Source organism: Aptenodytes patagonicus, chromosome 10 (assembly GCF_965638725.1).
Source record: "Aptenodytes patagonicus chromosome 10, bAptPat1.pri.cur, whole genome shotgun sequence".
In the NCBI taxonomy this organism is placed as follows: Eukaryota; Metazoa; Chordata; class Aves; order Sphenisciformes; family Spheniscidae; genus Aptenodytes; species Aptenodytes patagonicus.
Genome location: NC_134958.1, coordinates 14,512,855 through 14,538,100, shown reverse-complemented (window position 1 = coordinate 14,538,100; position 25,246 = coordinate 14,512,855). Strand labels below are relative to the sequence as shown.

The following is a 25,246-nucleotide window of genomic DNA, read 5'->3' as shown; positions in this document are numbered from 1 at the left end:
GCTCCTCCAAACTTGCCCGGGCAGATCTGCAGGGCCATAAAAGCTCGTTTTCCCCAAGAAAGATGCCTCCTGGATGGGGGCTGTGCTGCCTGCGCGGGCAGGCGTGAGCCAGTTCTGCCTGGGCTGCTAACGGAGCAGGAGTGGGATCTGTGGTTACCCTGGTGCTGGACCAGGGCCGATGTGACCAAACTCCCTGTTTGGGAGTCCTGTGGGTTTGGGTTGGGGCTTCTCCGTGTCTGCCCACAGCGCCCTGTGGAGTCATAACCTCGCACCTCTCTGCGCCACCTCCTTTCTCTCACGCTGCTTCATGCACCTTACCTGCACCCCGCCTGCACGTCTTGCAAAAACCCCCTTTGCCTGAGCTGCCTGCTGGCAGCAAAGCACGGGGTTGGGGATGCATAGCTCCTCGCCGCCAGCCGTGTTCCTGCCCTTTAATCGCACACTGGGACCGGCTGCCAGTAACCTGGAAGGAAGTGGTTTGTGGAATGGTGGCAGTGATGAGCCGGTTCAGAAATGTGGCTATGACTTGAGGTTTCTGCTCTGGAAAGCTGACTAATTTCCACCAGAAGCAAGGCCACAAGTAAAAAAAAAATCCCAAGAAACGCCTGTGCCACTAACCTTTTGACAGAGACTTTTGAAAGAGGCCGAGGGGCTTGGTGACGTGGGAGTGCCCAGAGCTGAGCCTCAGGGCCGTCAGTACCCCTGCTTTTCTCCACACAGCCAGCACCAGGGTTGGGTAACACAGAGAAGCTTCCTTAGGGATGGCCGTGCTGGGAGTATAAAGCCTTTATTCCTCCTTGTTTGTCTTATATCAGAGCAAAACCGTGTGCTTGAGCACTCCTTCCCCAGCCAGCACGTGCTGCCCACAGCCCCGGTCCTATCCCTCAGCCGCTGTCATGGAGCTGGGGAAAACACGGAGACCCTGGGAATCGCTCCCGTCGTGGAGAGCTGAGCCTGGGTGCACCCAAAACCTCTCTTTCCTGGGTCCATGACACAGCATGCAAAGGCTGCTGGTTTTACTTTTCAGGGTTGATTTCCTGAAATGCTTTATTTTGTAGCCTGCCAACATTATCTTCTAGCATACAAAATCTCCCTTGTTAGAATTTTGGGTTTTGTTTTGTTTTTTCTTTTTTTTTTTATAGAAGATCCTGATATAAAAGTACCAGGAAAACATGAGAAAGTTAATAAGTGTTTTCTTCTGCATTCCTACAGTCGCTGCTGTGCCATCAGCCCTGGCTCTCCGTCTCCCCGCACAAGCTGGACATTGTGGTTTCTTGACGCTTGCAGAGCAAATGGCCACGTCGTGGCTCTCCCGATTCCCGAGTTGGAACATGGAAACCTGTCTGCTGGGGGCTTGTCGTGGTTTAACCTCAGTTGGCAACTAAGCACCACACAGCCGCTGGCTCACTCCCCCCACTCCTCCCGGTGGGATGGGGAGAGAATTGGAAGAGTAGAAATGAGAAAACTCGTGGGTTGAGATAAAAACAGTTTAATAATTGAAATAAAATAATAATAATAATGTAATAATAATACACAAAGCAAGTGATGCACAGTGCAATTGCTCACCACCAGCCGACTGATGCCCAGCCAGTCCCCGAGCAGCAGCCCCCCCGGCCAGCTTTCCCCAGTTTATGTACTGAGCATGATGTCCCATGGTATGGAATGTCCCTGTGGCCAGTTTGGGTCAGCTGTCCTGGCTGTGCCCCCTCCCAGCTTCTTGTGCACCTCCAGCCTTCTCAGTCGGTAGAGCATGGGAAGCTGAAAAGTCCTTGACTGAAAAGTGTAAGCACTGCTTAGCAACAGCTAAAACATCAGTGTGTTATCAACATTGTTCTCATCCTAAATCCCAAACACAGCACTGTGCCAGCTACTAGGAAGGAAATTAACTCTATCCCAGCTGAAACCAGGACAGGGCTCTGGGGAGGTGCCGAGCACCTCGGGAGGGTAAAACGGGCTGGTTCCCTCCGCTGCCGTGTTGGGTCTGTTCCAGTGGCACAGACACCTGCAAATGATCTGGCTTTGCTGCGAAGAGAGCATTTAAAAAAAGGAAGATGCTTGCTGAGATGTTGTTTTTCCTGGAGCTAGTGCAGAGAAAGGAAGTGTCTAAGGAAGCTCTAAAAGGCCCCCAGTTATATCTTCCCAAGACTCAAAACGCAGGCCCTAAGAACAGATGTGGCCTCGCTAATTTCTTTCCTTGGTGCAATTTAGTTTCTTGGGTGGCAGGATGCAATTTGTGTTTGAGTTTGGCTTTCTAGTGAAACTCTTGGCTTGTCACTCTCAAGGCACAACATGCTCCTTAAATAGCAGGCTAAATTTCTCCACCTAGCCTAAAAAAATAAAATACTCCCCTGCCAAATGAAAGGACATATTCCAGTATTCTTTGTTGTTGCAACAAATTGGGTGGATACTGTCAGACTTCTGTATTCTGGGAATACTTCCAGAGCCCCTCTTTGTGTGCAAGTCGGTTACCATGTAATTGTCAACTTAAATTGCAGTGTTGGGTAACTCAGCTTCGGCTGTAAGATAATCTGCCTCTCCCGCGACTCAGTCCCAGCAGCACGAGGGCAACGCGTTGGGCTCTGCTCCTCCTGCGCAAGGGCTGCGAGTGATGAGAGGGGTCTGCAGAGCCCGGGGTCTGCCCGAGGGGTCCTGCCCTGCCGGGGGGGGGCGTTTATGGTGGCACCTTTGCTAAAGGCATTGCTGCCCACGCAGGAAGGACGGATCCTGCTCACGTGGCCGGGGCAGGCTGCCCGCATGGACCGCGGCAAGGGCAGGAGGGGCGGGGTGGTCCCTGCCCGCCTGCTGCCTCCTGGCCCCTGCCTGCTGCTGTCTGCGGCGGTGCGGAGATAAAAAGGTTTCTTTCGATGCGATGGGAATCGTGTTCACCCTCTTCCTTCCCCTTTCAAATTGGCAGCTCGTTTTGTTGTGTTTGTTTTAGCCTGAATCCCAGTGACAATTAGTGCTAGAAGGCTAGATTAAGCTGTTTTTACTTGTTTTCTTTTTCACTTTGATTTCCACCTCCTCCAAATTCTTAATCCTACTGAATATTTCATCTCTTGTAACTCCATCAATTGAAAGTCTCCCAGCGGGACGTACAGGACCAGCACTATTAGAGCTGCTTTGCTTTAGCTAATGCTTCTCAATGCTGGGCTGAGTTTGTTGCGCAATTTATTTCAGACGAGAAAACCACAGCATCCGCTTCAGCGAGAACCGTGCGAGCGATTTGGGAACAGGGCTGTGCAACAAATGAGAACTTCGGTGGTTGATGAGAAAGCAGAGCACCCCTTGTTCCCACCTCACGCCTTCTCCAACTGCAGGCAACTTTTGCAGGTGGGAAACCCCTCGTGTGGCCATGAATAGGAGGTCCCACCGTAAATGTAGGAAACTTTCTGCTTGAAGGTGGTCGGTGTGGTGGTCACCTGGCTCCCATTGGCCCCGCGGTGGGTCAGCCAGCCAGCCCAGAGATGGGTTGCAGGGGGTTTGCTGGGGTGCAGAGAGGTGACGGTGGAAGATCCTGCCCATCTGTTTGTGATTCCCCATCAAAAATTGCACTTTTGCCTTTTTTTCTGTGACAACGCTTCCTGGGATGCTTTTGGACTTATTGCTGGGTTTTTGCCCTAAACTTAGACTGTTGACAAAAAAGCTTTCAGACAGGGAACTTCTTTTTTCCCCTATCAAAAAGGCATTTTCCAGCTTGAACAACTCTGGGCCGGCTCTGCACAGGGCTGCCCGGCAGGATGGACATGTTCCCGCTTCTGCTGCTTTCTCCTGTCTGGAAAGGAAAGCTGGGGAGAGGGTGCGGGCTCTCAAGATACAGTGCCATGCTGGGGGCTTTGCAGCTTTCTGTGTCTGCGTGCTCTCTGATTATATCACCCCATCTAAATGCGTGGGGTGGCTGGTGTTTGTAACGATGCCTTTTACCACCCAGATTGCCACTTGCTCCACGATATCCCTAATGGTTTGCAGGGACATTTCCCTGGGAGGAATCTGGCTGCTCGCACAGCCGGCTGCTTCTGACATAAAGCAGGGATGCAGCAGGCTCTGCCAGCAGGTCCTTTGAAGCTTGCAAAGCTTCAGTGCTCTTCACCTGGTCTACGTGTTCCTTATCAAGAGCCCCAAAGTGTCTGCAGCCTGGATGGAAAGAGCTCTTACTGAAGCGCCAGCAACTGGCTCCAAGTGCCTTTGCCAAGGGAGCTGTGGTGGCATATGTTCGCTCTCAGAGCAAGGTTACAGTCTTGACTCATTAGAAGTTACTTTTCTCATTTTGGGGCATATGCAGAAGAACCCGGTGCCAAGCTGGCAACGCGTGCGGTGGAGCAGAGAGGGCTCGGAAAGGCTCCGGAGGAAGTTTGCACTTGCACTTCTGTCCTCAATTATTTTGTTTTGAAAGCAGCACAAACCCAGCCCTGAATGAATGCTGGTTTAGCAGAGGCTGGGAGCCCCACATGGCGCTGGCGGGACGACATCCACCACCCCACGGGGCTTTCCTCTGGGGTCCGGCACTGGCCGAGGCTGACCCCCCTCCCTGAGACCGCTCCCAGGTTATTCCTGCAGACAAGGAGCACGATGTTTGCTCAGGAACCAAGTCCCGGGAGGGGTGGGATGGGGCAGAGAAAAAAGCCGGCAGACCCCTGGGACCGGGGTGCAGGTCTTCGATGTGGCCCGTGCTACAGGCAGCCCTGATCGCTGATGAGCTGCGTTAGACCCGGGTAATTCAGCACATTCTTAAATAACGGGTCTGGTGGTTTTGCGGGATTGGTAGCCCATACTAATGGCTCATTGCTGAACCATAAGTGGTTGTGTTATACTTTGGATTTATTGGAGGCCGAGGGATTAATTTCCTGAAATATATGGTCATGATGTTGAGGTTAAATTAAGATCTCATTCAAAAAGATTCTTTTTATTATATTTAATTTGTAACCCCTTTTCTGTAGCCATTTACAGCTATTCCTCCCCCTCCCTTAAATGTTCAGTGTCATGTTTCCAGGAAGAAGCTTATTTCATGCAGACTAATAGCATTTTTCAGTATAACCTTTACATTTCCTCACCGTTCAAGTTACTCTAGTCTCGGTTGTTTATACACAACAAGGTCTTAAATCCTCTCTTAGAAAATAAAGATGTTGATGCAAAAGCAACAAGAGCTTCTGGCAGAGCTAAAATCCATCCGTTCTCTCCTCCTTCCCCACATGCCACCCCCTTCAATCTGCTGTAACTAAAAGCCCTTTTACTTCAGCGCTTGAGCACTTTGATAAAACGCATGTTGAGTAAATCTTACATGACATTTTTACTCTGGGTGATATGTATATAAAGTTGAGCTGGCTCAGTGCTAGCCTTGCTTCGCCCTTCTTGATGATGCTGTTATTAAACTGATAAATTAACTGTGGAAATCGGTGCTACAAGATGCTGGAGGCCAGAGTCGGGAAGGGGACGAGGCTGTTGTGAAGGACAATGGTCTGGATGCAGCCGCTGGCTCCGGGGCAGCTGAGGCTGGGCAAGGAGCAAGGGAGCATCGTCCAGCGCTCCCCCCGCTTCTTGTGCTCGCTCTGCTGCTGGCTGCTGTGGGAGATGGGAGAAATGAACCCCCGCTCTAAATCACCGCTGCTGTTTTCAGCCTATGACCAGCAAGTGTCCCCGTTCTGTGGTGCTGTGTGTGTCCCTTTGGCACACCTGCAATGCCAGGTTCAGGGCTGGCCCCGCAAGGCACCCAACTTACAGCGGTCCGACCCGAAGGAGAGCATGTCCCAAATAGTTGGAGATGTGCTGCCTGCAGGAACTCTTTTCTAGGTCAGAGTGATGAGCTCATTGCTGCTGCTCTCCTGAGTGCCGGTGAGGTACGGGGAAAGGGTTGGCTCGCTCCAAGGGGCTTGTCTTGCGAAAAGCGGCCTCGGTCCCTGAGGTCTGGGTGAGGGAGAAGGACAGGCATTGAATTTGCCCAAGAGTCCAGGTGGGATATCTCCAGAAAACAAATCTTTCAGTCCCCAGATCTATGTTCCCACTCTGGAGGACAAAACCCCAACCCTTTCCTTGAGTGTGTGAAATGTCCAACAAACGATGTACAAAATGCACATTCCTAGTGTGGTGAGAAGGAAGGGCGTTCGAGAGCAGGGAGGTGTACTGGTGGTGGTGCTTGTTGCTGTATGTGGCTCTTTGCACGTTGCTCCTTTGCTGGTTGAGAGCAGCAGAGCATGAGATGCTCTCCAATTCCTCCCGAGCACCTGGCCGGAGTTCAGGCTGAACACCCCGTGCTGCCTGCTGTGCTCACTGGGGTCTGCCAGTCCCGGCCCCCTTGATCCAGGTGGTACTGGAATCTTGCAGGTTGGGAAACAGCCGTGTCCTTATGTTCTCCTAAATGAATTTTCCTCCCCTCCCCTGGCAGCCAGAGCAGTACGTGGGTGCCCCTGCATGCAAAGCACAGCAAAGGAGGGATGAAGCAGCAGTTTGGGAGGAAAAAGGGGGATCTGATTGACAGTGGGCCATGGTGGAGATAACCCCCAGGCCCAGGCAGGCTGGGGGCAGCAGGCTGAGGTCTGGCCAGGGTGATCTGGGCAAGCATGACCACCACAGAGAAGACATGCCAGAGGCAGCCTGAGCAGGGTGGGGAGCGGCAGGGAACCCCAGCCAGCCTGCAGCCCCGGCAGAGCATCCTCCTGCTGCTCCCAGTCCCCTGAGACTCTGAAGTTTGCCTTGCAGTGCCCCTCGCCCCGGTTTGGAGGCCTTGTTGTGCTGTGCCGTGCCCTGCTGACAAGGGGCCCCAGAGCAGAGCCAGAATCCCCACCCGTGGGAACCCCTGCATGCCTCCGGGCTTGTGCAGCGCCAGCACCACCACTAGCCCCATTCAGCATGAAATTCCCAGCCCAGGCTCCCTGAGCAGCCTGCCTGGCGCTGAGCTGCCGTGCTCCCGGCAGCTCCCCACCCTGAGCTGTCAGCTCTGTCTTCTGCAGGGATTTTCTCTTTTTTTCTATTTTTTTTTTCCCCCCTCCAGAAGTGCTGATGGACAAGTTGAGTAACCGTATCTGCTTGTTACAGGACATCTTGAGGCTGATTGCGGAGGTCAGGACTCAACTGGAAAGACCGCAGCGGGTTGCTGACTGGCATCCACGGTCCAGATAAGATAAAAACAACTGATGACAGCAGGGAAGTGAAACAGTCATCTCAGCACTTGGATTAGTGCCCGGCAAAGAGGAAGGGAAAAAAAACCGAGGAGGGCCGGTGGGGAGGGGAAGGAGGTGGAATATGTATTAGAATAGAAACTCTGGAAAAAGCTATCAGGAGGCAGCAGATTTGGGTGTTAAATATTTATGAATTAGCAGCACTTGTCGCGTTCTCTCTGAGCTGCGAGTTTCCGGGACGGGCGCGCGTGTGGCTGCAAACCCGCCGTCGCTGCCGCTGCTGTGCCGCGGCAAATAGTGTTGTGGTGGGAAGAGCAAAGGCGTGGAGGAGTGGTGGGAGCGGGAGGCAAGGTGACCGGCTCAGGCGGGTCTGGTGGTGCTGAGACTCGTGGCGGTGCAGGATAAATCCAGATGAAGAGGAGGAAGGATAAATGAGGTGCCATAAAAGTGACTATTATTATTCAGAAAATTCTGCTGAAGAGCATTGGAGTAATTAAATCATAATTGCTTATTACTCAGCTGAAGTGACATTGTAAGTGGCTGAAGGTTTGTGACGAGGAGAAGAAGGGGGGTCTTGGCTTTTCTGCCGTGCTCCAGGTTCGCCTCCATCCCACTGCAGATGTGTACGTCCCTGTGGCAGCCGAGCAGAAACCCCGGCCCTTGGTCAAGGTTGAAAGTCCCCCCTGAGCCCATAAAGCTCATTTTCAGCGTGGCACCTGGACAGAGCACCCCGTGAGTGCTGCGGCAAGTGCAGCGTTATCGGCTGCTGCAGGACAGGGAGCTGGGGGCAGCTTTGCCTCCTGGGGCGAGAGGTGCCTGAGCACCGGCAGACTCACACAGCCCGGGTTGGCCGTTTATTCCTGGAGGTGAGCACCTTTGGGCTAGGCTGACCGGCTAAACTCTGAGAGCTTTAAAGGAGCCATTCCCCACCGTGAAACAAAGAGCCTGCAAATCCTGTAAGCACTTAATTACACAGTGATGTTTATGGAATGTTTTAAAAGGGCTTGTGTAATCTGGCAGCACAGAGGAGATGCCGAGTAGAGGTTTGGAAGCATAAGCCTTCCCGGCGTGCTGCACCATGGTGGGCTTTCCTTTCGCCAGCCAGGATGGGATGATAAACTGTATTTTCAGCTTTAGGTAACATATTCAGAATTTTGGTGGAGTTTCCTCATTTTTGTTTCAAAGTCGCTCTGTGTTTCACATTCTAAAATATTCTGAAACGAAGTCATCCAGTGCATAAGTACAGCTGAGCATCTCTTTTTTTTTTTTTCCACCCCTTATTGCTGCCCCCCTCCCCACCTTGCCCTCCTTCATGCTGCCTGTGGGCAGGGAGAGCTGCCCGTGCCCTGCCACCCACCCACCCCTCCCATGGGAGCATCCAGGCTGGAGAGCGAAGGACCAAACTGTGGCTGCATCCCGCCGGCGTGCTGCGATGCTCATGGCTCTGTTCATGTCCCATCACGTCCCAGGTGAACCTTCCTGATGGGAAAGGAGAAGAGAAGGGCCCATTGCTGTTGCTGGCTGCTTTACTTTATTCTGCTCCAGTTTCAGCTGGCAGAACGAGGGCTGTGGTTCGGCACCGAGAACCGGGCAGGTTTTGAGGGAAAAATGCTTGAAGTTTGATGGAAAAGAGCATCCCTTCTGAGGCGGTCTTGAGGGTAACCCCATGCTCGCCGCGCCACGTGCTCGGGGGAAGCGCCAGCCTCCAGCGCTTCAAGGAGCAAAGAAGCTGGTTACGTTTCCACTAGGCGTATTTATTTTTATTTTTTAAATAGCTGTAAAATGAGTCACCTGGCACCGCAGCAGAATGCAGCCCACCAGCAAGGAGAGCGCTGAGGAACTGCCAGGGAATCTGCTGCCAATAAACCACTCGTGGCTTCAGACAGTCTCTTGTTTTGGGGCTTGCTGGAGCCAGCTGGGAGGCGAGCCCGCGGCCGGTGCCAGCACTGACCCCTTCTCTGGGACCCGCCGCGGCCACGCTCGCTGCTCCCGCTGCCAGCCCCTGTTTTGTCTAATTACATGGGGCTAATGGGGAAAGCACAAAAGCCCGTGGCTCCCTTGGCCCCCACTCTTCAGGGAGAGCCCGGCCAGGAGACACCAGGGAACTTGTGGTCCTATAAAAAGAAATATATTTTTTTTTCTTCTTGCAGCAAAGACACCCCTCACCGAGAATCATCTGTGGGTTTCTTCCCATCCTGGTGCATAACCCCAAAACTTCATCCCATTCCCTTGCTCCTGGGATGGTGCATCTCCCACGGAGACTGGGGGCGAGGGGGGCAGCTGGGGCCGTGCTCCGGCTGGATGTCCCTCTATCTGGAGCAGCCGGCTCCCCTGGCTCCTGCAGCCTTGGCAGGGGTTAAACGGCCAAAGGAGAGAGAAAAGGGCTCTGGTAATGCAAACAATAAAAAGTCTTCACATTCCACTGAAGTTTCTTCAGCAACTGGCATTTGCCCATAAATGTACTTAAGCAGAAAATCACCAGAAAAGTGCTATGATCTGACAGATTTTTCACAGGCTTAAATATTCATGAATTAAAAGAATTGGCAGAATTTTCTACATTATTAGCTTTCATCATGGCTACAGGAGCAGTTGGTGCACTGGCTGCTCTTCAAAAACTATTAATCTAGTCTGTCATCACAGCAGCCATTTTTTAATTAGCTACTTTACTGAACGATCTGGTGCAGTAGTGAGACTGGAACATTTAAATGGTATTAAAGTTTTAAAGGTGCCCCTTTCCATTTTTAATCTAAGTTCTGAAATGCCGCAATAGGGAAACAAATGCAGCAGCGAGTTACTTCATTTCAATGGTTAACTTCTTATTTCATGTTGGAAAAAATCAAGTCTTGGAAAACTGAGCTGCTTCTACCAGGAGAAGAAATTGCAAGAAATAAATTGTTCTTTAAACCGAAGTTCACAACATTCCTGCCCGATGAAATCAAAATGGGATGCTTGTAGCCGAAACACTGTGTGCGTATTGCAGAGGCAGTAACAGGACATGGCACTGCATGCCTCTTGCTGGAGTTTGTTTTTGGTCCCAGGGTACTACAGCACACTCGTGTAAATCCTCCTCCTGGCCGTGCAGGACCCACTGCTGCATCCCTGCTCGGCTCTGCGTGCCTGCCAGGAGCATCTCCTGGGCACGCGGAGAGTGGGGGCCCCAATGCCACGTTGGCTCTTGCCACAACATTAATTTGGGCTTTTTTTCTTGTACAGGAGTTGTTAAGCATTTTGCAGTACATAACCCAAAGCTCTGGCATGTTTGAAGTGGCTCTTTCCTAAAAAGAAAGGGCCCTGTGGCGAGCATGTGTGTGCTGCTCCTGCATCTGTGCAGGCTGCTCCCGTATCCGTGCGGGCTGCTCCCGTGTCGGTGCAGGCTGCCATGGAAGTGCATCTTCGGCCCCAGCTGGGGAGCGTGCACGGGCTGTGAGCTCGGTGCTGCCTTCACCAGGCATCGGGGCCGCAGCAACACTCTTGGCATTAAATCTCTCTGCGACCCATGGTCTGCCCTGGCCTTGGCTGGTAGGTGACCTGGATTTATAACTGGCCTTTTATTTTGGATTCACCAGCCCCTGAATCATTGCACGTGTTGGCTCTGGCCTGCTCCTGGGGAAAGCACGCAGGGAGGTGCTCTCTGGCCGGGAGGTGTCAGCCCTGGGCAGCGAGGGCTCGGCTCCAGACCCGGAGCATGATGGCCTATGCGCTAAGTCTGAGCTCTTCTCTAACTAAACTTTATCAACCATGCACTTGGCTCTGCCCATTTTGAACCCTGCTTTGCTCTCTGTGCCAGAGATGCTGCTCTCCTGGCTTATTATTTGCATGTGAAAACACAGCAAAATTATGTCTTTATGGTGGTTTTAAATGTGCCTTTTTTTTTTTTTTTTTTTGGCATCAGTGGCCACGTCTCCGATCTCTGCTGCTCGTTATTGCCAAAGCTTTAATTTGTGCATCATAGCGCCAGTGTCCTGCTGACTGGGGAAGGGAACTGCTGTACGTTTAAGATTTTTTTCCCTATTGTCATGTAAAGCAAGGAGTGTAAAGAAATTGGCAGCTAAAATGTCAGTGCTGCAGCTATAACCTTTCAAAAAGTTGCTCTTTGTAAGTCCTTCTACCATGAGAAGTCATTTTAAAGAAGGATTTTCTTTTACTTGACTTGATATCATACTTACTGTTTGAAAGGACCAAGACAGGCACTGCCAGGTTACCACAGGGTATATATGAATATTGAGTGCTGCAAAAGAAACACATAAACCGCTGCCTATTTTTGCTCTGTTCACAGCTCCAGCTGAAAAACTGCACGATCGCATTTAGCCTGGAAAGCATTAGGGTTTTGGGTTTTTTTTGATGATGTGGAATAGGGAAAGTCTAAAACTCAGAGGGTTCAGGTAGATTTTAATGCTTTCTGGGAAGCAAATTTTTTTTTAAAGTGTAAATGTTTGCACGGGTGAAATATTTTGGTAGCGAACATGATGCCCTGTGAAGCTCAAACTCTGCCTGGAGATCCTGATTCTCAGGAAAAGGGTGAAAAAAATCCCACTCTACTTCGTAGCTTCAAGGGAGGAAGGATGGGGAAACATTCCCAGAAAATATTTTATTTACAGTGAGTGACTTTTCTTGGAGTTTTCTTGGTTTGTTTTGGTTTGTGGTTTTGTTTTTTCCATCATGAATAAATTTTCTGCCTGTTGCTGTCTTATGTGTTGGAAAAGTAGATCCCAGCGGGATCCATGAAGGATCTCGCAGGCAAAGTGTCGTGGAGGGGGTTGAGGATCAGGATGCAGCTTCTGTGGCTGTGCTGCCAGCATGGGGAGGCTCAGCTCTCCCACCCCACACAGAGAGGTAATGGGGTGCATCTCCTGCAACTCCAGCCTCTCCAGTGTGATTGATTAACACTCGAGATGGCGCATGGCATGAGCTGGAAGGACGCACCTTAAATCGAAGTTACTCTAATGCACAGACTGCTGCTCTTATTTGCATTAAACACTAGGCAAAGGTTTAAGATGGTCAGATGTGGTGTATATAACTCTGCAGCTACTTTTCCTTATGCCACATGCCTCCGGCTGCTCCCAGTGCTCATTACCCCACAGCAACAGTTGCTTCTGCTCTGGGGCTGCACAGCCCCAAACGCCGCTGCGCCCTCCTGGGAGGTGCTGAGCAGCCCTTGCTCCAGGATGCCCATCCAAGCAGCCAGTCATCGGGTTTAAAAATACTGGGCTAGAAAACAACGGGAACAACCTGCTCCTCTTCCCCTGCGGCACTGCTCTTCATTTAAGGCGTGGATTTGAAACATAACATTAAGGCTGGTGCATTAACGAGCAGACTCTCTCGTTAGTGCGATTGCAGCGAGGGCTTGTGTCGCCTGCTCCTGCCTTTCGCAGAGCAGCATCGGGGCTTCACGGATTTGCTGTTTCACAGCAAACAAATGCAGGTGCGTGGGCTGGGGGCTGGGTACGGGATGGACGTTGGGATGGACATCAGGACATACATCGGGATGTCCAAATTTATATCCCAGGCTCTGGCTGTGGTTTATCCCTCAGCCTTGGGCAGTAACAGAAACTTCCTTGCTCCTCAGCAGCCCCACGAGAATCCAGCCTGCTCATCCTGCAAAACACTGGGAGCAGGGAGGGAGGTGGGGAAGGGCAGAAATCACTGTGTCGAAGCTAGTCAGTCTTACTGTGGTTAATAATTATGATATTTTTTTTTAACTCTGCTTCATCTTTTTTAATACGTAGTCACTTAAAGGAGGCACACACCCTTCTTGGCAATTATTTGTAATTGTTCCCCGTGAGTTCTTGAACAAAACACTCTTTATTAGTACTCAAAGCTTCCAGAAGCATTGCAGATCTGATAAGAGATACTTTATTCAGCAGGCTGCACCACATGGTAGCCCAGTAAATAAATTTGCTAGATAGGATAATTTATTAGAAGAATATACTCTATATGTTCTTTAAAATGTAGGGTTGTCCCATGCTTTCTGTTGTGTAATGCATGGCTCTGTTATTTGCTATTTACGTTTGGGGATAAAAACGAGCCTTTACATTTAAATTCAAATGAACATCTGAACAAAATGACTGGGTTTGTGGCAGATTACCCCACTGAAATCTTATCATCCTGCCGTGGGGTTTTGCATAGTTTGAAGTAGCTGGGAAGAAGGAAAACACTGCTGAAGTATGTGAAAGCGATGGGGCATGGCGAGAGTGTCAGCTGGGGCTGGGCTGGGATTTAGAGGAAAAGCTTCTGCCCAGATTGGAGATGGGAGGGCAGCTCTGCAGCCGGGCTTTGATTTACACAGCGCGCAGTTTCTGTGCTCCAGAGCCCCTCGGTATGCAGTCCTGGATGATACCGTAGGGCCTAAAAGAAACTTGCACGTCTATTAAAAAAAAAGAAAAAAGAAAAGGCTTTATTTTTCCGTGTTTGAACAATGAAGCCATATGTGTTTCTTCTCATTAAAACCAATTTTTTTTAAGGAAATCCACCGCAGAAACAAGCATGGAAGCTGACATAATTAAAGGTTTCTTTTTCCCCAGCCGTGGTCCTCTGGTCTTTGAAGAGCTTGGGGATCCCTGAGGAATGCTCTGAACTCTGCAATATTTTGATAGCTGCAATAACATAATCAAAAGATGCTTTCATGAAGAGAGCACCTTGTGTGAATTGAGGCCGCCCCCTCTCCCCCCGCCGATCGCTGATTTAATGGGGTCCAGAGCTCGAGCGCAGATGGGTAGTTTTATTTTCTGCCTGTGCTTCTCCGGGGAGGCTGCCTCGCCGCGATGCTGAAGTGCTTGCTGGAAAGAGCCGGAGCGTTTCCCTGAGTTGTGTGGCCCCTTACACATCTGCCCCGAGCCCCATGATGCTCAGCTGGCGACCCTGGCTGGAGGCTGGAGGCGATGGGGAGAGCGGGGGCTGCAGGGCGGGGGGCTGCGGGGCGGGGGGCTGCAGCCCACCCTCACCAGTTTGGTCTCTGCAGCCCTTCAAATTATTTCACACAGCAATTCTCTTCTGCTTGAGAGTCCGCCAGGTTGTTATTCATCCTGAAATCCTCATTAAAACACTTTAATTTCTCCCTTTCGCTAGCTAACCGGCTCATCTGTTTGCATGAATCCTTCCCTCTGTGCCCAAGCCATTGAAATCCTGATTTTTTTCCATGTTGTCTCCACAAGCTGCAGCCCCATGCGTGTCAGCTCCACCTGAGTTTTGGCAGCAAGAGCTGTTTAGAAGGAGGAAATTGGGGCATTTCTTTAATCATTAAGCTGGAATCATTAAGCTTTAATCAGGCCAAATTAGGGTTTTGAATCCCGACGCCTCACATCAGTCTCTAATTGTATGAATTCAGTCACTCTTGAAGCAAAGCTGTCCCGGGGCTCTGTCCTCCCCCAGCAGAGAGCAGCGGGCACGGTGCCACTGGCGTCCCCCACACCGGGACCCCACGGCTCTGGCGGCAGCGATGCTTTTGAGCCTTCTTGCGGCGGGGACACTCCTGCAACGGGGGGTCCCGGGGCTGGTCCGTGGGGAGCCTGCCCAGCCCCGCGCCCCCAGAGCATCATGGCAGTGTTGGGGTCACCGGTGGGATGACTGGCCCTGTAGATACATCCCAACAACCCCGTTACCTTTCCTCTGACCCTGAGGGGGTTGAGAGATTGGGTTTGTCCCTGTAGAAGCTGAGCCTGCTCTTTCCCTCCCCTCTGCTCCATCTCTGCTCATCACCAGTCTTCCTTAGGTGCTTCTGCGGCAGCCCTGGCACGAGGGGGAGTGGGGAGTGGGGAGCGGTGATGCATGGTGGCATCTGTGCCAGTCGTCTCCACTCTGACTAGTTCATCACCTCTTGTCTCCCATAAAAGCAGCTATTCACAATGTAATGTGAATGAATTCTCATTAAAGCCTGCTAAATTACTCCGAGACAAAGCAAGGCGCCAGTGCACAGGCTGCTTTGCCAATTCTTCATGGCATGTTTAATCTACCGCAGAGTCCTTGCCTTCCAGATTTAGGAGGGTGCTGCTCAGCCCCTAGCTGGCACGGTGGGGGGGACGGCAGGACCCTCCTGCCCACGGCACCCCAGAGCTGCACCCCAGCCGCCGCCCCGCAGGGGCTCAGCTGGGGCCAGAGCTGCCTGTGTTAGCTGGGAGTGGGAACCCAGAAACCTCCCCTGCCTTGGAGAGAAAGCAGCCAGGGAAGTCACAGTGCTGTCTGCCTCCTCCCCTCGCCCCACGCTTCACTTTTGCTCGCATATTGCTGCGGGCAGGACCATGACCGGGTGAGACCTGCGTGAATCACAGCGCTGGTGACTTGCCACCCCAAAGGGCACATTCTGCATTGTGCTGCACCGACCAGTGTTACACCGTCCGGGCTAAAAGCGAGCTGTGTAATTCTGTTGCAATAAAAGAGCAAAATTCACATTGCTGATATCATTTCACAGAATTTACCCCTTTTTTTTTTAATGCATGTATTTCCGCACGCTCTCTGAGTTTCCCGTAGCTCAGCTGACTGCGCTGACTTTCCTCCCACTCGTACATTCATACCAGGACAACACAAGTGAGAGGAGGACGGGTTGGTTTTGCCCCAATAACGGTTTCCCAGTGCAGCTTATACAGCTTGGGGAACAAAATGTGGGGGTTTTATAGTTCATAAGTACTTCCCCCAAACCACCTGAATCCAAATATATCTCAAATCTGGCTTTTCTCTACAGCCAGTCCCCCAGCGGTGATGCTTTGGAGACAACTCCTGTAACTCGGCCATGAACTCGTGATGGCCAATAGCTTTCTGATGGCAGTGGAGGTGGTGAATCTTCTTGTACGGAGCAAGGCCCAGGAAGGGGATGGGGCCAGAGCAGTGGGAGCATGGCTGGGGCATGGGGTGGATGTCAGTGGCTTTCGCTCATCACTGCTGTTTCGGTGTGTGCTTGAAATGCCTCCAGCATTTCCTTTCCTGTGGAAGGGAAACCTGTTTGATGATGTAAAGTGAGATTCTGGGGTACGTTCAGGCTTTTCAGGGAAAAGACTGCTGCAGTCAGCATGAACGAGCACGTTTTGGTCGGTGCTGGCGGCAGCCGTCAGGGCTCTGCCATCGGGGCTCTGCCGGCTGCTGCCTCGGAGGTGCCGGAGCCATCGACGCCTCCCACGGCTCAAGGTTTTGCTGCGGGTCTGTCTCGTACTTTAAGCCATGACTTTGTATGATGGTTTCCCCGCAGTGGGGTTTGGGACTGGTACCCAAAGCGAATGCACTGCCAGCAGTGGGGCATCCCCCACCCTAAATCCCCGCATCGTGAAGCCACACGGCCAAAGGTACCTGAATTCAGTCTGCCCAACGCAGGGTGGACAACAATCCCCTTTGTCCCCATCCTGACTCACCCACCCGGCTATTGTGGATTCTCACAGATCACTTGGCATTGGGCCACAGCACGGTATCGCCGGGTTTGCATTATAACCTCTTATTACAAAACCCTCAGCGTTTCTCTGGATTGTTTCGCCTGTTATCATTTTTCCCACAATGCGCTTGCATGATCCTCTCTCAGACTTAACCACATGGCAACCACATCACATAATACAACTTCTGTTCTGAGATTATTCATATTTTTTTTTCCCTATTGTTGCTTTGCCAAGTTTTTCTTCTAATTCTGAGAAGCTGAATTTAAAAGAGCAGTGTCTCCGGTGCAAGGACATGCTTAGGAGGCAGCGTGAGCAAATCAACTCGACAAGTGTGTTCACAGGAGTCAAACCGGGGGGGAGCTGTGAAAAAGCAAAACAAAAGCCCCTCCAAATGTCTATTTTTATTTTATTTCATTTTCTGGAATGTCTCATCACATGAAATAACAATGCATCCCGGCGAAGAGACTGCAGACAGGCTCCAGTGAAAGGGCAGCTGAGGAAAAGATTGTTTTATAAGTAGGTTTTTATATGCAATCTATCACAAATGCCAGTTCCCAGCAGAATAGGATAAACAACAAAAAAAGGGCTGCACTATCTGGGATGTGTGTTTGCAGTCATGCTGCTGGAAGGGAGCAGAGCCTGTGGCTGTGGGCACGCTGCCCGTGTCCTCGTGTCCCCTGCCAACACAGGGGACAGTGTGTGGCAGAGGGGCTGGGGTCGCGGGCACCGCTCGGGTACCTCTCCAGCTCCAGGTCCCGCTTCCCAGGGGGGATGTGAATGGCTTGGAGCTGGTCCAGGGGGGAGGGAGAGCGAGCAGGGTCTGGGGAACATGACCGATGGGGGAAGATGGAAAAAAATGAGGGTGTTCAGTCTGGAAAAGAGAAGACGGCAGGATCGGGGGGCGCGTTTTGAGGGCCTTTGGCTGCATGGGGGCTGAGGTATGAAGGAAGGGGCTGACGCGGTTCCCATGCCCCGGGATGCCAGGAGCTGCCGCAGCTGAGCACCGGCCTTGGCGCTGCAAAATCACCACCGTCCAAGCCCCATCAGTCTGATGAGCACTGGGACAATGGGGAAGTGCACCAAAACCCTGGTGTTTCTGCCCAAAGTTTCCCATCTGTGGCAGCCACTGAGGCACTGCCCACTTCTTGACATTGTAAGTACCCACAAAGGGCAAAAAATAGTGAGGATTTCAGCCCTGCCTCCACCGTAGGTCAATATTTTACCTAAAATTAGCACTTTCTAATTAATTTCTCTGGAAGGGGGCAGCTGATGCGCTCGTGTTACACACAAGTGCCTTTGACGGGCAGGCGTGGGGGATGCAGCTGGGGGCCCTTCAGTGTGGGGGGCGGCAGCGACCAGCAGCCCCGGGGCGGAGGGGACAGCTGGCGTTTTCTGGGAAGGACATCGCAATCTGGGCTTTTGCTTAGGTTTGATTTTTAATAATTGTAAGGATGCATTAGCTGTCGCTAAATGTCCTGGCCTAGGCGTCCTCCAAGGAGCTGCTGCCATCGGAGATACTGGCAGATGCGCTGGGCGTGCGTCGGCATCAGAGATGGAGAGGGACCATCATTCCTGAAACACCTTCCAACTCAGAGACCCTTTTTGTTCCTGTTGCTTTTACTTTACAGCTGCTGGAAGCTGGATTTCTTTAGGGCCAAGAATTTCCATTTTGTATCTTTTTCCTTACAAAACCACCCTACCTTCGTTTTTCCTTCATTTCTGCATCTTTTAATTCTTGAGTCATCAGCCATACTGGCCAGTTTAGCATAAGAAATGAAATTAATTCTCATGCTCAGACTCCAAATGTAAATTTGTTTATTAATAATTTAAATAGATTTATTTATGCAGTTTGATATTTTTCAGGTTCAGGGAAGCAATTCATTTTTCTCGCGTTGATGATCAACAGACACCGTCATTAAGCTCTTTTCTTTTCCCCCATCCTCTTCTTCCATCTTAGCCTGCTGAACAGATAAAAGATGGGAGCCCGCTGGTCTCGGCGGGCTCCCAGGGAAGCTTTCCATGGGCTAACCTAGGTAAATAATTAATTCAACCTTATCTTCTATCTACTTTGGACATTTTCTCCCCAGAAAAGGGATGGATTTTCCTTCCAAATGTTTCCAGTCTCTGCCATACGAAGAGCTTCTGCCAGATGCATCAAGCCTCCAAGGAGAGTGGCAGCATCTATAAAACACCACGGCGAGGCTGGGGAAGATCATATGGTAAATGTTGATGTGTTAATGGCAGCCACAACATTGTACTCCTATCCAGATCGGGATAAACGGCAAAGCCGGCTCCATGGGAAGCGGTGGAATATTTTAAGCAAGAGTCACGTGTATTTACTTAGAATTAGATGTCCCCAAAACGAAACCCTCTATCTGAAAACCCACAAGCTTTGAGACTGTAGCCCAAGCCCACCTCATGACAGCTTTTTGCACCTGGTTTTCATCTGTATAATGGGTCCGTCCAGCCCTCTGGGTAGGGATACCACAAAACCCTGGGAATGTTTGAAATTTAGATCTGTTTCCTTGTGGTTTGGACCCCTCTGAGATGAATTGAACTTTCTATCAATCTGGATTTGCTTTTCTTCTTCTGTGAGATGAAGTCCCTCTGCCGAACCCTTCAGACTCATGTGAGTCCTTCCTGGCTGCACGCTATGTTACAAATCTGAAACAGTATTTCAAAGACTCGCCATTTTTGCCCCAAACTGTCGAGCAAACCTGATTGCATCAATGCATGGCCTCAGAGTCAGGAGAAACTCTTGGTCTTTGCTCGCTGAAGCACGGGGGACGTGCACCGTGCTGGAGGGTTCCCTTTCATTCCAGGCTTGTCAGAGGCACAGAAGATGTGAGCTCCACCATACCGCGACACCGGCAAAGCACCGGCTTGGCCACGTGGACGGCTTCCCTGCCATCCCCCTTCTGCTCACTTTTGCAAAGCTTTAGCATTTCTCTTTTATCTTGCTCTTGAGAGCTTCAAAGACGCCGTGAAGCCAAGTTCTACCTTCCTGCAGATGGGGATTAACCAGATCGTGCTTCCCGTACTCATCCTGCAGAACTGGAATTGATTTATTTTGGTTTCAGCAGCAACTACACAGCAGTTCCTGGACGGATGCAAAACCAGGCTTCTCAGAGGCTTTTTAGCATCCTGGCTTGAAGGGTGACGCCGCCATCTTTGGCTTTTGATTGCAAAAGCTTATGCAAATCAAAGCCCTCTTCCCCGTTTGCCTGCATGGCCTGTTCTTACAGGCAGGAAGCAGCATGAAGTTTGCAGGAGCCGTTCTGTCAGAAAACTCCTGAAAATCTCCCTGTCCCATCCCCAGTGTGCTCTGGCGTGGGTGTGCGACCGAGGATCCTCAAAGGAGCTGTGCTCCAGCGCCGGCGGTGGGAGCCGACGGTCAGGGGGGTCGCTGGTAGGAGATGAAGATTATCTGCCTTACACAAGTGGTCCCACCAGCCTCTTGCTCAGCGAGCCGGCTCCCTCCCAGGGGAGGTGGGTCCTGCCTGGGAGGGGGGTGAGGAGCCCCCCAGCATCCATCGCAGGGAACTGGGAGTGAGGCCAGCGCAGAGGGCAGTGGTGCTCAGAGGGGATGCTGCAGACGCACGCAATGGCACCGTGACAGTTGTCCCGCCACAGATAAGCAGGAGAAAGCCACAGCTTCACAAGATGACAACACTCGTGTTTCTTGGATGGATCACAAGCCTGATCTGTCAATTAGCAGACGGAGCATCGACTCCAAACACCATCCCCAGAATAGCAGCAGTGAAGTGTTGAAACATCTATTAAATTTATTTTAAACCACGCAAACTGAGACACATGGCTGTTCACGTTATTGCAGCATTGCAGGACACGCTGCTTGGCTTTCCCCTGGATTATTTTTGTCCCTGTGTGCAGTTTTGAACAGAGTGCTCAGCAGTATGGGTCAGGCCAAAAGTGTGTTTAACAACAGTGCTTCCTCTAACAGCGAGAATGGGTGTAAGATACAGGATATGGCTCCTGGTACGTGTCCCGGCTTCTCTTCTCCATGCTGACCTCCACTGGATCGCTGACCCAGGATAGCCTCCGATAGGCACATACCCTGGGAGACTGGATGGAGCTGGTGGGGGAGCTTCATGTCCTGCTGGACAGGGATTACCTTCACTTTTTCTGGAGGATGCGAGAGCACAGGGTGGGTTTTGCGAAAACTGTTCACTGGGGAGCATCGCCAGCAGCTTTGCAAGCCAGTGAAGCCGGTTTGCCAGGAGCTGAATCCTCACTCCCTTCCCAGTGTTTTAAAGGCTTAGAAGAAGATTTGCAGTTTCTGCATCACTGGAAAAGTGGGAGTTTGCTCTGGTGCTGCAGCGGGTGCTCGGGAGGGGATCCTCAGCTGAAGGAGCCGCTATTGCGCCGTGCGGGCAGAAGGTCCCTCCGGTACATCCCGGTCACTGTCACCCCTGTTCCTCATCAGCAAACCTCCCTGAGCATCTCTACGGGACCAGTTTGTTCTTTGCATAATTTCAATTATGTTTGATGATTAATTGCCCAACTGCAGGATCTGAAACAATGGACTGAATCGATTGAAACCATGGTAATTCATGGGGGGAAATGCTTTTAAATGTGATTTTGCAGCAGATAATGCTCCTTGTAAAGGATTGCATGTGATACTGGGGATGTAAAACACCCTGGTTACGCAGATAGCTTTCCCAGCCAGGCTCTGGGCTGTGTCTCAGACACCTCCGTGTTTACCTGCTGCATTTACCTCTTGCTTGGATCCTTTCCTGGGGTGCAGAGCACCGGGGGGAGTGCAGTCAGCGTGGGGGCAGAGGCGTGGGGCCGGCCGGGGCTTTGCTCAGGGAAGCAGAGATGAGAAGCCACGTACAGAGAGGACGGCCCAGCGCTCCAGCCAGGGCCTCTGCAGGTTGGTTTGCACTTTTTTCAAGGAAAATGGGTTTTTTTTGTTGTTTTTAAGGGAAATGATTCTCTTGAGAGGCTGATGTTTGCAGTATATTTCTCTGGTTTGTCCCGTTTTTGTGGAAAAGGATGGACACGCTTGTGCTGGTCTCAGCCATCCCGAGCTCATGCTGGAATATTTTCTTGCAAGAAAATTAAAGTTGTTTTTAAAAGGATGTGAATGGTTTCTGGAGATGCACCAACAAAGGCTGATAACGTTTTCAGTAATATTGCTTATTTTAAAATGTGCATTTGGAGGAAGAGCAAAGCAGGCTGCGGGTCCCTGCAGGAGAGGGATGAGGAGAGTCCGCAGAGCCGCCAGCAGCGGGGCCGCGGGGGTGCCTGGGACCCCCCGAGCCGCCTGGGCTCCCCCTCTCCCCACAGTATTTTAGAAAGTGCTTTTCCTAATTTATTGGTTTTTCTTCCTCACAGGTGGAGAAATGGAGGGCAGCGCTGTGCAGCCTGCCTGCAAGCCCGGCTTCCCGGGAAAGTGGCGGAAGGACATTGATTTATGATCAAAAGGAAAAAAGCAAAGCAGAATAAAAAGAATACTTAAGACTTAAAAACAGAGAAATCTCGTTTCTTCCTGTGTAGGTGTTACCTGGGAATCTTTCATGTTAAACTTAAATGGAATTAAGAATGAGGGGAAAATCACCCTGGGACTTGCGTGATCCTTGTAGTCCTCTATTAAAATTAATCCAGGCATTGATCTGTACAATTTATTAATAGCCCGGCGTGGGGAGAGCAGCCGCCGCGATAAACAGCCCCAGCCCTCGCTCGAGCATCCCGGCTGCAGCAGGTTCCTCGCGTTGTTGTCACCTTGACGCCTGGTGATTCTATAATTGGTCTGAGTCGTTACCGTCCAAACCCCACAGAACCAATTAGCCATCGTCCTCCCTGACCTGGGCTTTCTGTGGTGGTGGGGAAACTAAAGACTTAAAATGAAAAACCAAGAGCAAAGACCTAAATCTTTTTGGCTGCCTGATTAATAATCCTGTCAGGCCTATCACAGGCACTAAACAGTAATGCTGGTTGCAGCTGAATTTTTTATACTTTCTATTAATCTTTAATGATAGCTTGGTCACCTAGTCCCTTTTATCTTGTCAGATAAATGTATGGTTAACAGGATAATGAGATTTCTAAGGCTCTGTTCTAGCTTACAGCCATGCAGTGCATGGGGTGACCCCTGCCCCTGCCGGGGAGCGGAGCGGAGGTGATGGTAATTGCTGGATGTGCTGTGAATGTATTGGAAGCTGATGGATGGTTTAAACTTTGATTTGAGGTCAGGAGGTCCCTCGGCTCTGGAAGGCAACTGTGGTTTTATTACTTGCAGGATCTGATGGGGATGTAATTAGATTTAGCTATTGCTTTATTAATAAGTAATTGTTCCTACTATTGCTTTGGGTTAGCAAATATATTCCGCTGATAATTTAGGGCATTGATATGGCTTTATTTATTAATAAATGGGAATGTATATTTTTGCTTGTAGCAAAGACTAGCACAGAACTCTGTCTGGCCACTTCTCCCGGAGTGAAGGATTTGTTCTTTATTAATTCAATAATTAACCTAATTCTGGGAACTCAGCTCTGCTGCGGAAAGCGTGTGTGTGCCGGCTGCGACGCCAGCAATTGTGCAGCCGTGTGTTTCACGCAGCGCACGGGGTGCACAGAGGATAGCACCGAGGGACAGGGACCTTGAGGGAGGCTGAGATCCCTGCAGGTGCTTGGCACCGCGCCCGAGCTCTCCCCCAGCTCGACACCTCCCCGCCGCCTGGCCACCAGCCCCTGTGCCACCCCGGCCTCTCAGGGCACCCATAGGGCTGCTGGGAGAGACCCTGGGGCTGAGGGCAGATGGATTTGCTGGGAAGGTCTGATGCGAGCATCGTTGAGAGCATCTGAGTTTGCTCGTGGAATTGGCTCTGGGCCATCAGAGCCCTCCGGACCCCTCGCTTCCCCCACCTGCGTGCTGAGGGTGCTCTCCTCCACCACCTAACCCCTCCCCATCACCCCCAAAGGCGCCGGCAAAGCCACCACCCCAGGGAGGGACCCCCGAGCCCCCTCCACCTCCCCAGGCATCCGCAGTGCTGCCGAGCGGCTGCTCAGAGCACCTCGGTTTGCAGCCCACCGTGGGAGATGCATTGGGCTGGTTTCTGCCGGATGCCTTCTCCTTCCCCTTTCTACTTATTATTTTATGTTCCAGAAAATGCTGGGATAACAAGGTGTTTGTAGCGGTACCAGCAAGGTGCTGAGCACCTTGCCCAGCCCGATTCCAAAGGGTCGTGGGTGCTCAGCACGGGCATGCCGGGGCTGAGCAGTCCCTGCATGCATCTGGAGCAGGCACCCGTATTTTGGTAGCAGGATGGCTTTTTGTTGCTTTGCCGCTCAAAGGAAGCTCCTTGCATTAATTATGTTACCATGTAGAAAGCTCTGGCCTGTCATATACTTTTTATCTTTTTTTTTTAGCTCTGTTTTTCATAAAGTGGTCCTAAAATGACACGGAAAGCAGCTGCTTAAGCAATTGTGCCAATTAATGGGTCTCTGAAATTAAAACGCCTACACAGTCTAGATGAGATTTCTCCAGGAGGGAATTCAGCAATTGTCTTCATGATAATCAGGCTTGACTTGTCTTAGCACACATTAATAAAAAAGCAAATGCATTCAAAGAGATGCCCTTTAGTGGAGAATATCCACAATATAGTAATGAGTCTCCAAAAAAAAAAGGGGGGGGGGGAGAGAGAAGGGATGCTGAGCTGGCTCCAGCCTTTCCCTGGGGGAGGGAGACTTGTAATTCATGTCACGGACTCGCTGGATTCTCTTGCTGCAGCTGCTGAATGTAAATCTCCACTCGCTGCTGAAGCAGAGCAGTGGCATCGGCTAAACGGAAAGGTCAACGCAGGGTTTGAACCAAAGCTGGGCGCACCAGGGGCTGCATGGGCTCCCCGGCCCATGAGGGACAGGGATGGGGGCTCGGCCGGGGACTGCAGGGAGCAGCGCGAATGCCAAACTCATTATTCCCCCCACTGTAACGATGCCGTCCAGTGCCCAGTCCTGCCCTCACCCTGCCGTAGGAGATGGCGAGGGGCCAGTGCAGGCCATGTCCCATGGGAGCTCCTGCTTGTGCCCTGCAGCAGCAGATTACCCTGGGGTTTCTCCATCCCTCCTGGGGGCACAGAGGGACAGGAGGACAGAGGGATGGAGTCCGGCAGCGGCAATGCTGCCCGCTGTGGAGGGGGCCAAGTGAGCACCTGGAGCTGGACCGGGCTGCTGCCCTGCGCTGTGGGCTCCTCTGCCCTGCACAGGACGGGCACCGCATCCCTGCTGCTGCCACCCCAGGCAAGTGGGGCTGTTTCCAGTGGGATCTGCGGGACAGGCAGCACCTGAGCTTGTTTGCAGTGATGGAAGGAGAGTCCCCGGCATTGGGAGCAAGAGGCACTGCGCAGTGCTGGCCATGCTGCTGTGGCGGCTGGCACAGGTCTGGCTGGTGGCTGACTCGCCGTGCACCGTGGGCAGCATTGCAGGGGATGAGGATGGGCAGGCTGGGCCATGCAATGCATGGCATGTACCGGGCAGTGGATTGCGCTGGAGCAAGCTGCCCTGCTGCCGCCTCATCCTCCCCTCCAGCCCTTTGGCTCCGGCTCTTCATTCCCGGCTCGGCAAGGTCAAGGCGGCTGTCAGTATCCGAGGCACAGCCCAGCAGCTGCCGGCTTGAAGTGCAGCCGCCAGCTTGAAGTCCAGCTGCCTGTGCTGGTGTCTTCTGCAAGAGGGCCCTGTGGGGGGGTTGTAGTTCAAGTGTAGATTTGCAGCTGACTGACAAGGGGGTTTGCTCTATCTGTAGAAGCTGAACATCACGGCCACCATC

General features: G+C 51.6%; 1 protein-coding gene across 2 annotated transcripts in view; it reads left to right on the top strand.

Annotated features, from left to right (window-relative positions):
* UACA (uveal autoantigen with coiled-coil domains and ankyrin repeats) overlaps positions 1-21,836 on the top strand; it is a 100,798-nt gene extending 78,962 nt beyond the window's left edge. The window contains exon 20 of one of the 2 annotated variants that reach the window (XR_012996175.1): positions 21,821-21,836. The gene's annotated coding sequence lies outside the window, so the exon portion shown is untranslated. Of the gene's footprint in view, positions 1-1,212; positions 1,268-21,820 lie in introns of those variants that run through there. The other variant, XR_012996174.1, reaches the window with a different exon arrangement.
* Positions 21,837-25,246: the final 3,410 nt, after the last annotated feature.